This window comes from Maylandia zebra, linkage group LG3 (genome assembly GCF_041146795.1).
Source record: "Maylandia zebra isolate NMK-2024a linkage group LG3, Mzebra_GT3a, whole genome shotgun sequence".
Classification (NCBI taxonomy): domain Eukaryota; kingdom Metazoa; phylum Chordata; class Actinopteri; order Cichliformes; family Cichlidae; genus Maylandia; species Maylandia zebra.
The window spans coordinates 26,567,046-26,579,705 of NC_135169.1; the positions used below are offsets into that span (position 1 = coordinate 26,567,046).

The 12,660-nt window shown below is 43.5% G+C and overlaps 1 long non-coding RNA gene across 4 annotated transcripts; it reads right to left on the reverse strand.

Moving 5' to 3' along the window:
- Positions 1-1,158: 1,158 nt before the first annotated feature.
- On the reverse strand, positions 1,159-5,876 carry LOC143416416 (uncharacterized). Of its 4 annotated transcripts, XR_013096792.1 has the most exons (6): positions 5,663-5,876; positions 3,119-3,891; positions 2,511-2,641; positions 2,130-2,258; positions 1,905-2,026; positions 1,159-1,759 (listed from the first exon to the last, which is right to left on the reverse strand). It is a non-coding gene; the product is annotated as an uncharacterized LOC143416416 (long non-coding RNA). The 4 variants fall into 4 exon arrangements; XR_013096786.1 differs by lacking the exon at positions 5,663-5,876 and having other exon boundaries at positions 3,119-4,233; XR_013096798.1 differs by lacking the exon at positions 5,663-5,876 and having other exon boundaries at positions 2,220-2,258; positions 3,119-4,231.
- Positions 5,877-12,660: the final 6,784 nt, after the last annotated feature.

Below are 12,660 nucleotides of genomic sequence, written 5' to 3' on the forward strand. Positions count from 1 at the left end.
TTCATTCATCATATGCAAGAATCCTAGTTGGATTTTTGTTGTCACTCATGTTTTTGAACCAAATATTGAAAACAATTCTGACAGACTGGATACCTGGTCAGGTGTACATTACCTTGTACTCAAGCATCCCAGGACAGAGCCCTGCCCCACCATGAGCCTGGGTGGATACGTGGTTATAATATAAAAGGACCAATACTGAATATGAATATTTCATGAAAATTGAATTATAATACAAATTAGTAATAAGGGTTTCTCTGCGCCCTTATCTACCCCATACTCAAAGAGCTGCGGGCAGAGAGGGTGACAGGAGAGGATGGCACTGAAGAGAAGATGCTCGGTTTCTGGAGTCTCCTGGTCCTGTCAGTATTAGTAGGATGCATCTGCTGTGTCTTCTCGTGGATGCTCACCTACCTTGACTCGTTCCAGCCTGGTATGGATTTCCCAACACTGCGGACAGTGGCCCACGTCAGAGACGTTTAATATTGATTACATATGTCTGAATTGCTAACCCTAACCCTAACCCTAGCTCAACAGACCACAATGCCCTGGACTGTCAGTATTATTACATGCTGTGAACATAAGTACCTTTGATCACAGTTTATGTTGTAAAAGAGAAGGAATATTGGAAAAAAGATCAACATTGTGATATTATTTCTTCCAAACTGACCAGAAACATGCTTGTCAGACTCTCACAGCAAAGGATCAGACTCACTGTGCATGACGGCTCAGGCCAATGATGTCTGTTAGATTGTCAGTTGTTTAGTGCTTCTGTACAGTTAGGGTCACGTCTCTATTTCAGAATAATTAATATGCGGAAAACACTAAAAGTTGATTGTCTTCCAATATTCTAGCATAATTAAAAAACTTTGACTTTGTAAGTACATATTATTAGTCCTAATGCCAGTATGATTCTTCATAACTCCTGCTTTGAAATACTGAACTTTAAAATTTACCTGATGAAAGATCATTTACAGTGGCACTCTGTCAGGATCATTCTGACTGTAAGATCACTGTATTAATCTGAATCCTTCTGAAATGTGCTGTGAATGAACGCTGATGCAACTCACTGTGGGAAAGCTGTTAATAAAATGAATCTGTGACACATGCAACACATTCACAGAGGAAGAGGACACAAAGGGAGGACACACAGAGGCTGTGTTGAAGTCAGAAATCCAAATCTTTATTAAAAAACAGGCGGCGGTAACAAACAGGAAGACAAGCAGTCCATCAAACAGTCTACAGGGTCAAACATTCAGAGAATTCAAACAGCAGTAAAAAATAACTGGACACTGAAAAACTTAAAGCAATGTGTGACGCAATAAAAGGAAGCAGCGCAGTATATTCACTGAATTATCATCAATTACAAAAGAGAAAAACGACGATTTCTAAGGATTATTTTCTTAAATACAGTTAGTGTGGCTGGTAAAGATGGAAACATACAGAATGTAAACTGTGTGAGTTTGGTGAACTTTGTTAGTAACAAATGAGGTAAAAAAACAACAACCCCAAAACAGACAAAACACAGAAAGAGGCTCTCAGTATTCATTAATAATTAGAAAGAAACATTCTGGTCGTGGATTTTTACAGTCTTAGTTCCGCTCGCTGTCATCATTATAATCATCATGATCAATGGCGAGGTCCTGAGGTGGGTGGTGCTGTCTCTGGTGATGTCACCATGAAGGAACAGCATCTGGCACGTGTTGGTGAAACATCCCAGTACACTGGTGTAGTTTCCTCTCCAGCTGTTTGACATGTGACACTTGAACATTAAGGGGAAGAAGAAGAAGAAACAGTGTTAGGTCAGGTGACCACATGGTTTCTAAAGTAACTGACAGGAAGTAACCAGGCCGTTAGAAATGGATGGCATGTGTTTAGAGTTACTGGAGTTGGGTAACTCTACTTACCAAAAGCAGAAGCACACAGATGAAGGATCAGATGCTGAATGTTGCAGGAACATGCTCATGTGTGGTGGTCATTCAGTGCTGCTCCGGCAGGTTAGACAGTCCAAGACTGATATGCTGCCCATCTGAGAGTTTGAAAACACACATGCAAAGATTTATTTTGTATTACAGTCAAAGTTGGATGTTCATTTGTCCTTTAAAAATGTTTGTGTATTTGAAAGCACTAACATTTAAGGATGACTTGGATCGTCTCCTGAAGCCTGGGACTCCTAGTGTTAAAGGGGAGACAAGTGTATCCACTGATCTATGTCACTTTACCTGGATGATGACTCCTCTCCCCCTCACTCAGAAACACTCCTAATATAACCAAGCAAATAAATAATATTGAAGATTTACTTACATCATTACAAAAACAGCAAAAACATCTCCCTTTGATTCTATTTCTCCATTCCTGCTGAACATCAGGCAACAAATATCTCAATAAATCACAGTAAAATGTAAAGCACATGTTTTCTCTGCTTTGTCTAACCTCTGCAGAGCCTCTGTCAAGAAAAACATAACTGTAAGCATAAAACAAATATACATTTCATAACACGTCACTGGACAAACCTCGGTCAGCTGATTTCCTCTGTGCAGTGCAGACGAACATCAGTCAGCAAGTGACTCTGCTGGTTCTTCTGAGGAAACACCACCGTCTCTCCACACCGTCACCATCTGTGAGCACAAACTGCTGCTCTGCTCTGCCCGCATGTAGGAATCACATATCACACACACAGGGGTGAAGAAACATCAGAGCTCAACTTTGGATACTTTAGATCTAAACAGATCAAAGTAGCTCTTAGTTTCAGCAATCAGTGAGCAGACAATGATACCAAACTGATTCTGTATGAATACAATATGGTATTTTCAATACAGGTGTCAAATTAATTTATTAAAACTAATGCAGATATACGTTTTTTTTTTTGATAAATTAGTTTGCTAAATTATAAGAATATATATATTTTTTCATTTATCAATTGCAACTGAAAGAAATTAAATATTGAACAAAAATATATTGTCACATTCTGAGCATGCTCAGCATGCTGACAGACTTGAAGTTGCTACAGATTTTAAGAAGTGATAATTACAGGGAGGAAACTTCTCCTTTTCATCCGTTTAATCAAACATTTGATGCCTCAGCTGTCTCAGTCCTATAGCGTTCTGCAACTACAACTAACCTGAGGCTTGGATTTGGCTGCAGGTGCCCCTGTACATCCTTCTCAGCAGCACACATGTGGGTACCATTTAATCCCACTTCTTCCTGAGCTTTGCTTCATCACAAGACCAAAGGTGGCATCCCGTGTCACAGTCTTATCATCATCCAGAAGAAACATTTGAAGAAACATCATGGAGAAGAAACATTTACGCGCCTCCTGGTTTTGTTTTCTGATCCTGCAAAAAGACTGAGGACAACAAAGCCCAGAGAACACGAGATACACAACATCCAACATTCAGACTCAACAGCCTCCATAAATGAAGAGCACCAGGTTGGTTCAGTTATAGTAGATATAAGCATACTTCACATTACTGGGTATGAATAATAATGAGGAGGCAAACTTTGAAGATGCAGAGCATGATGTCCCATCATCAGACTGTAAACAAACATCCACCAGGCTTCTTTGTTGCCAAAATTGATGATTCTCCCATCAGGGATCAGTAGCGGGTATTAACCTGTGGTATAAGCAGCAGTCACTGAAATATTACTGTTTCAGATAAGAAATCTAGGACATAAAAGCCAGGGTGGGAGGGATCTTTGCAAACTGACTTAACTCTGCAAGTGTGAAGCTCAACAAAAATCTGACTCTCCAGTCACAGACAAACAAAAACCTCCAGCTGGGAGATGGAAAACGCTGTCTGGGTCTTGCTGGATGTTGCTGGTCAGAGTCCACACATTAGCACAGTGCTTCTTGGTCCCACTGACCCATGTGGACAGCGACTGTGGAGAACTGTTCTGGAAAACAGAGAAGAGAATTAAAATAACAAAAAGCCAAACAGGATTTCCACAAAGACTCTCTTGGAATCAGCAATCAAAAAAATCACTGGTTCATATTTCAATTAAATATGAACAGGTTCCTTAAATGTACGCAGTTCAGATCTGATTTAATTTAATTTCCTTCACACAGCACATTCGTCCAGGCTGACAGGTAAACATAGAATTAATCTCAGGTAACATGACTCATAGTAGAGATTCAGTAAGAAAGATTGCAGGCTCTAATATTATTACCACACAATCCAAGGACACACCAACAGCTCAGATTTGTAGAACTATTTAAACAAATGTCTTCTGAATATTCAATTCAGGTTCGCAGTGGGAGGGTGGGGAGGTGTCGTGGAATTTTTTAAATAAAGTCTGCAACACAGAAAGCTGTGATCAAGCTATTTATTACTGCGCCAACACACATCAAACATCACAGTTCAGTCATGTCAGCGCTGCCACAGAGGTCGTGCTCCTCCTCCTTTTTGCATTCCAAGGAAGAGGGAGGAAGTTAAACTGATCACACCACACTTCACGTGTCTCGCTATGAAACCTAACCGATCAATGGTTAAGCTGTTTTGTGCCCTTGGCCTTATCAGCACCTGTAAAGGGAGTTGTTTTCTCAAACTGCTGACGCTGAAGTAAGCACTTAAATACTTTAAATGAGAATAACAGAACATTTCTATTACAGAGGCTAGAGCCTGTCCCAGTAGTCATAGGTAGAACACATCTGGACAGGTCAGCAGTCTGTCAGAGGACTAACACAGAGACAGACATCAGAGTAACAAATCTATTTAAAATTAATGTAAGTTTGCTGCAGCTGTATGTATGAACATGTGTTTCTGTGCTCACAGTCCACCTCTCAGGAACCTGCAGTTCATTTTTAGTCAACTTTAAACAGACCTCACAAAAGGCTGATGTGGCTGGATCAGTAGTCTGATTTAAGTACGATACCTTTGGCCAGGGATTCATCTGGTGCATCGCTTCACTGCAGTCTTACGTATTTTCCCCACATCTGAATTAAAAAAAAATACTGATATATACAAATAACAGCTTCAGCTGATGCAGCCTGACTCAATCCTAGATGTTCAGCACACAGAGACACAGAGGTGCCGTTTAAAGTTTAGTGATAACCTGAGTCACTGATCATTTGCAGTATTACAGAGTCTGGCAGTCTTTGCATGACTTACTCATCACTGTAAGTTTCTAGCTGACTCTCAGGTGTGACAGGTGTGCCAGCAGGAAAGAGTAATAATAACCTGCATCCTGAGGTTTGTCATGCAGGATTAAAGGAGCCAGGCTTTGTTCACACAGCTGGGATTGTATTTTACACTGACCCTGGGTCAGTATAAGTATCATACAGTTTAAACGAAGCACTGAAACTTGCACATATTTATTATAGATGCACTGAAGCTAATCGAGATATTTGCTGTCAATCTGTGGCTGCCATTAAACACTTTACTGAAAAGTTTATTAACTAGTAACTTCATCAGTCATGACAGAAGCTAATATCTCTGTGCTAACATCGTTTAACCAGTAACAGCTTTACTAATATAAGCTAACGTTTACACCGTAACTTTAAGCTAGCACCAAAAAGACGGTAAAACACGTAATAATATCTACAAATGCATCTTAAAGCTGTTATATTAGCACTCGGTGTATTACTAAGATAACCACATTAACATTACTGACACTCGCTGACTTTTAATAGTCATTCTATAAATGCTGTCCGTTTAAATGGTCTTACCTGTTGGTAATATCCACTGCATATCCAGCCAGAGTGGATTCTGGAGTCTTCCCACGCTCCTGTTAGTGATCCTCCATCTGGATGGATGAGAACAACCTTCTGAACAATCTAGCAGGAGATGGCCCATATCTATGGGACTGATTTGTGCTAATAACGCCCATTGTATGGACTGATAACAGCCGAAGCGGGTGAATAAAGTCACCCAGTAGCTAGCTGTGCCGTTACCCAGCATACATCACTCCCTCCGTAAATGCAATAAACGATACAAAAGTATCGTTCTACCTGTTTTTCAGGTAGTTGTTTACATTATATAATTTATTGTGTTCTGTATACGTCACTACAATGTGATTTGGAAAATGTCTAAATATACTGACAACAGGCACTTCCGCGGCAATCTCTTCAATCGGAGGACCCTCCACGTCAATTCCCGACGCGAGGGGGGTACCCTGCGCGTCCATAAGTGAAGCAGAGGGAGCCTAACCATGCGTCACACGTTTGACGAGTTGGGAGTGAGAACGTGTTGGTTTAGCTGAGCAGCCAGCTGTACCTGGATTAGATAGGTCTCTGGAGGTGCCTCCCCGTTATAGCATGGTAGCTTCATGCTCCTGTCCTGATTTGTATTTGAGGGAAGAGACATACGACTGGGGGTCCATTGTGCGTCAAAACAATGATTTTATTAAAACACATATATGTGGGAAGTCGAGCACAATCACTCAAACAGCATCGATCTTCTCCGGACAATAAATGGGGTGTCATATATATAACATAGTTGATGACGAGCATTATGTGTCAGAGCAGATAAATAAACATGCATGTTCCAGTAATTCCAGCTCGGACATATTCTAAAAAAGAACAGTTCCTTCCTCTGTTCCTCCGCCACCGCCAGATGCTTCCTGTTATTTCACTTACTGCACTTCAGAACAGAACATGAGCATGCCGTTTACAAGCAAAACAAGTCTATATACTGTGCATGTGTGCAGGCAGCCCGTGTGTCTTTACCTCAGTGCATGACCTCACTCGACAAACAAAGACATTTTAGAAATATACGTCCTGACTCCGTTTGAGTCAACTGTTACCAGGCAAACTCCAATGCAGCAGGCTGCTGAGGGCACACACAGGCCTTTAATATGTGGTAAATTGTACTGTAAGTATGTATGCAATTCTTTCAATAGCTGTGGGTCACTTTGCACAATTGATCGGTCGAACATCGCGTCGGCCGTAGCTTCAAACCATTAATTAACTTGACCGAGCTTCAACTCTTTAACTCAGCCACTGGTAGGATTTCTGGATATCAGCCACCTCCTCTATCTGCCGGTGGTACATACCGTGCAGGGGCCTGTCCTTCCATGATGGTTCCTCGTCTCCCTCCTCTTTCTTGGGTTTCTGCTGCCTGAGGTATTCACTGAGCACTCGGTCAGTTGGGGCCATCTTCCCAATGTATTCTTGGATGTTCATTGTCTCATCCTGGACTGTGGTGCTGACACTCACCAGTCCCCGGCCCCCTTCCTTCCGCTTAGCGTACAGCCTCAGGGTGCTGGACTTGGGGTGAAACCCTCCATGCATGGTAAGGAGCTTTCTTGTCTTTATGTCAGTGGCTTCTATCTCCTCCTTTGGCCAGCCTATTACCCCAGCAGGGTACCTGATCACGGGCAGGGCGTACGTGTTGATGGCCCGGATCTTGTTCTTACCATTCAGCTGACTCCTCAGGACTTGCCTGACCCTCTGCAGGTACTTGGTGGTTGCAGCTTTTCTAGCAGCCTCTTCATGGTTCCCATTCGCCTGCGGGATCCCCAGGTACTTGTAACTGTCCTCTATGTCTGCAATGTTGCCTTCTGGTAGTTCAATCTCCTCAGTTCTGACTACCTTCCTTCTCTTTGTTACCATCCGCCTACACTTCTGCAGTCCGAACGACATTCCGATGTCATTGCTGTATAGCCTGGTGGTGTGGATCAGTGAATCGATGTCTCGTTCACTCTTGGCATACATATATATATATTTTCTGCACGCATTATGTGTTGCTAGCGGAATGGAAATCAGTGGATGTCATGTGGTAGCCATCTAAAAAAAGAAAAGTGAAGTTATTCTGGGTTGTGTATTCAAAAGAAATACAACAGTAGATACATACTACACCGGGAATCTGTAGTTTTGTTGGCAGATAAAATAATTGTATAATTTTTTTTTAAATGACATTTTGTGTGTGTTGATGCGAAATGCATCCAATTATTATTTTCCCTGTTGGACTGCCTGATTACAGTACAAGCACACCTAAAAACACACAGCTTTCACTTCATTTTTATATAGAAATTTAGTTGATTAATTCGATCGATTCCAGTCACCCGGAATGACGTCACCACGTTGCGGAGCGTCATTTACCTGGCAGGAAACACGGCGGCTCAAACGCTCAAAAGTTTGGTTATGCTTTATGAGAATGGATGACAACAGGGCAACTTGCAATACTTGCAAAGTAGATATTTAATTTAAGGGAGGAAACATTACGAATATGCAAAAGCATTTGCTCATCAAACACGCGATATCCTTAAATGAATGTCGTGTTTTTAATTTCGCTCCGGACTCGTGAATCTCAGCCCAGCAGCAGCGGTAACGTTTGCACGTCCTCTCCCGTTAATGCGGCAGGTAAATACCGTAATTGTCGGGCTATAAGCCGCTACTTTTTCCACAAGCTTTGAACCCTGCGGCTTTTAGTCAGGTGCGGCTTTTCTGTGGATTGTCCATGATTTTTGTCATATCGTAAGACGATTTGTTTTGTTTGTTCCGCTGTTGTACGGCACTACGTTGCCTGGTGGAAGGGCATGTGATCAGACACACAGTATCGGGGTTCAAGAGTGGTATGTTGGCCACGTGTCCATCCGCCAGGCAACATAGTGCCGTACAAGTAGCGCGAAAAACAAACTTCAAAGTAGCGGTACGCGTTCAGCGGGAGTCGTGGATGACGAGCGGCGATAAACTTGCGAAAAGCAAGTTATGCTCAACTCCACCGGTGGAATCTGACAGCGTGGAAAAGTGTGAAAACATCCATGATCACCAACGGATTTCGAAGGGCTGGACTGCTGCATGATGGAGAGGAGGACACTGCCACGGCCCTTCAGAGGGTGTTCGACTCTGACACTGACAGCGAGGATTTGTTTGGTTTTGTAAGTGACAACGAAGGAAAGAAGCTGAGAGTGGATGACGAAGCCACTCTGAGCCTGTTCGTTTCTGACACTGGAGAAGAGGACTTTGGTGGTTTTAGTGCGCAGGAAGATGGTGGTGAATGACTGACTTTTCTTCTTGTTAAAGCGTGTGACTGCATCTGAGCCTAAAAGGTAGTCTGAATCTATTTTTCTGGTGTGCTGTAGGTTATTGTTATGTACTACATTTATTACTCATTTATGAAGCACAGTACATGTTTCCTACTTGTAATTACCGCTACTTGTACATATTGTATGCTAATGTGAGAGATGCATACAGAGCCACCCCCCTCCCGCCACTAGGGAAGTCAGACCACAACCTGGTTTACCTACAGCCACAATACACACCCCTCGTCCAAAGGCAGCCGGTCACAACGCGCTCCATCCGGAGATGGACCCCAGAAAAGGAGGATGCTCTGAGGGACTGTTATGACACCACAGACTGGGATGTGCTCCTGAGCCCACATGGTGAGGACATAGAGGGGGCGACACACTGTCTTACAGACTACCTCAACTTTTGTGTGGACACGGTCGCCCCTGCTAAGACGGTACGGTGTTATCCTAATAACAAACCGTGGGTAACACAGGAAGTCAAAGCTGTCCTCAACATGAAGAAGAAGGCTTTCAGGAGCAAAGTGAAGGAGGAGATGAAAGCAGCACAGCGGGAGGTGAAACGCTGCCTGAGGGAAGCAAAGGACACCTACAGGAGGAAGGTGGAGCAGAAGTTGGAGAGGAACAATATGAGGGAGGTCTGGAATGGTGTGAAAACCATCACAGGCCACAACACCAAGAAAAGCACAGTTGGGGGGGGGGGGGGGGGGGGGGGGGGGGGGGACTGTGGAGAAGGCAAACGAACTCAACAACTTCTTCAACAGGTTTGACCAGCCCACAACCCCCCCACCCTCACCTTCACTACAGAGTCCAATCCCCACTCTCCTACCTCCCTCGCTTCCCCCCCTTCCTGACACCATGACACCCCCCTCCTCCAATCCCTCTCTCAGCAGCAAGACATCTCCCCCCCTCCCCTCTTCCCAAACATCTCCCAGTGTCACAGTGGATCAGGTCAGGAGACAACTGAGGAAGCTTCGCCCCAGAAAGGCAGCAGGCCCAGACAAGGTGTGTCCTAGGATGCTAAAGGCGTGTGCTGCTGAACTTGGGGAGCCGCTACAACGAGTCTTCAACCTCAGTCTGCGACTGGGGAGAGTGCCCGCCCTATGGAAGACATCCTGCATCGTCCCGGTCCCCAAAAAGAACCGGCCCAATGAGCTGAATGACTTCCGACCGGTGGCACTGACGTCACATCTTATGAAGACTCTAGAGCGGCTCTTCCTCAACCTCCTCCGACCACAGGTACAACATGCCCAGGACCCACTACAGTTTGCATACAAGGCGGGTGTCGGAGTGGAGGATGCCATCCTGTACCTCCTACACAGAGCCCACTCACACCTGGATGGGGGAAAAGGCACGGTCAGGATACTGTTTCTTGACTTTTCCAGTGCCTTTAATACCATCCGGCCCTGTATGCTTCAGGAAAAACTGAACAGGATGGAGGTGGACCCCTGCCTGGTCGCTTGGATCTCCGACTACCTCACCGACAGACCACAGTACGTCAGGCTGAAGGACATCACGTCTGACACAGTGGTCAGCAGCACAGGAGCACCACAGGGAACTGTGCTGTCCCCTCTTCTCTTCACCCTGTACACCTCTGACTTCTGCTACAACTCTGAATTATGCCACATTCAGAAGTTTGCAGACGACACAGCCATCATGGGGTGTATCTGGGATGATCAGGAAGAGGAGTACAGAAGTCTGGTGAGGAACTTTGTCGCATGGAGTCACACAAACCACCTGCAACTCAACACCTCAAAGACTAAGGAACTGGTTGTGGACTTCGGGAGGTCTAGAGCAGGTCCACTGCCGGTTCAGATAAAGGGGGAGGAGGTGGAGGTGGTCAACAAGTACAAGTACCTCGGGCTGTGGGTGGACAATAAACTGGACTGGTCATGCAACACAGAGCACCTGTATAAAAAAGCCCAAAGCCGACTGTACTTCCTCAGGAGGCTGAGGTCTTTTAACATCTGCAGGAAGCTCCTGAGGATGTTTTACCAGTCGGTGGTTGCTGGAGTACTTTTCTATGCTGTGGTGTGCTGGGGGAGCAGCACAGCAAAGAAGGACTCATCCAGGCTGGAGAAACTGATCAGGAGGGCTAGCTCTGTGGTCGGCATGAAGCTGGACACTCTGGTGACAGTGGCAGAGAAAAGGACATTAAAGAAACTGATGGACATTATGGACAATGCCAGGCATCCTCTGCACACGGCCATTAACAACCAGAAGAGTCTGTTCAGTGACAGGTTGCTTCTCCCAAAGACAAGAACTAACAGACTTAAAAACTCCTTTGTCCCACACGCCATCAGACTGTTTAACTCCTCTCTGGAGGGGAGAGGGAGGGGAAACAGGAGGACAAAGGAGGGAACAACTAAGCTGTAGTGCCTCTTCACCTCACTGTGCAATACCTTTTGTGCAATACTTTTGTAAATAGTCAACGGTGCAATAGACTCAATACTTGAAATGTGCAATTCACTTGTATTTTTATTTTTATTCCTATTTATTCTATTTATCCCCTTCGTATATTTTATTTATATTGTCTCTGTATTTATATATATGTGTGTGTGTATAACTCTGTAACTTCTGTCGGTGCTGTGCTTTTTTGGAAATCGAATTTCCCAGAGGAACCCACCCGAGGGATTAATAAAGTTCTATCTTATCTTATCTTATCTTATCTTATATACCTAAAAAGTTATGCAAACATGTACCCATAACTTGTTCTTCAAAATATTAATAAAAGGGGTGTGTCTCCAAACAGCCATCTCTTTCCTGACCATTCCCTATGTGCATATTCTCTTACATATGATAAGTCAACATTGAAACACCTGCGGCCTTTAGTCAGGTGCGGCTAATGTATGTACAAAACAGGATTTTACCGTGATTTTAGCTTGTGCGGCTAATATTCAGGTGCGCTTTGTAGTCCGGGAAATACGGTAATCAACTAACAGTGCATATTATGTTAGCACGATCTGCCTTATTACAAAACCTGCCATTACTGTGCATTTAGGTGACCGTGATGAGACAGACAGAGTCTGGATCAGATGCTGGCAGTTCTCGCTGCAGTCTACCGGTAGCGTCTCCTTTCAGGCCAGGATAGACGAATGTCACCGAGCAGTGACTAAGTTTGTGGTCAAAGGCTTGCACCCATTTGCCACAGCAGATGCCCCCGATTTAAAGTGAATGTGTTTAATTGTAGGCAGGACATTACTGGATATTCTTGTGTAATTGCTACAGAATAATTTATGTTATACTTTGTTATTGCTACAGAAGAATATTTATCTTATTATTTTACATTTACATTTTTTTCCTGGGGACCCTGAGACACCCCATTGAAAACCCGTAGACTGCGGATCTCTTAAGATCTCACTGTTGGGTTTGTAAGGCCATTAGGGCTGGGTATCGTCACTGATTTCTAGATTCGATTCGATTAAAATCTGGGAAATTTTGCCTCAGACACAGAGTCACAGGTTCTACACTCCATAGTGTACATAAATGCCATTTCTTTTGCACAATATCCAATTGCTAACCTCTGTATATTCTTTATTTCACATATATGTACACACACACACACACACACGTATATATGTATATATGTATATATATATATATATATATATATATATATATATATATATATATATATATATAATTGAGAACCTTCTGGAAACTTAAGCATTTTATTTTACATGGATATACTCACTCTTT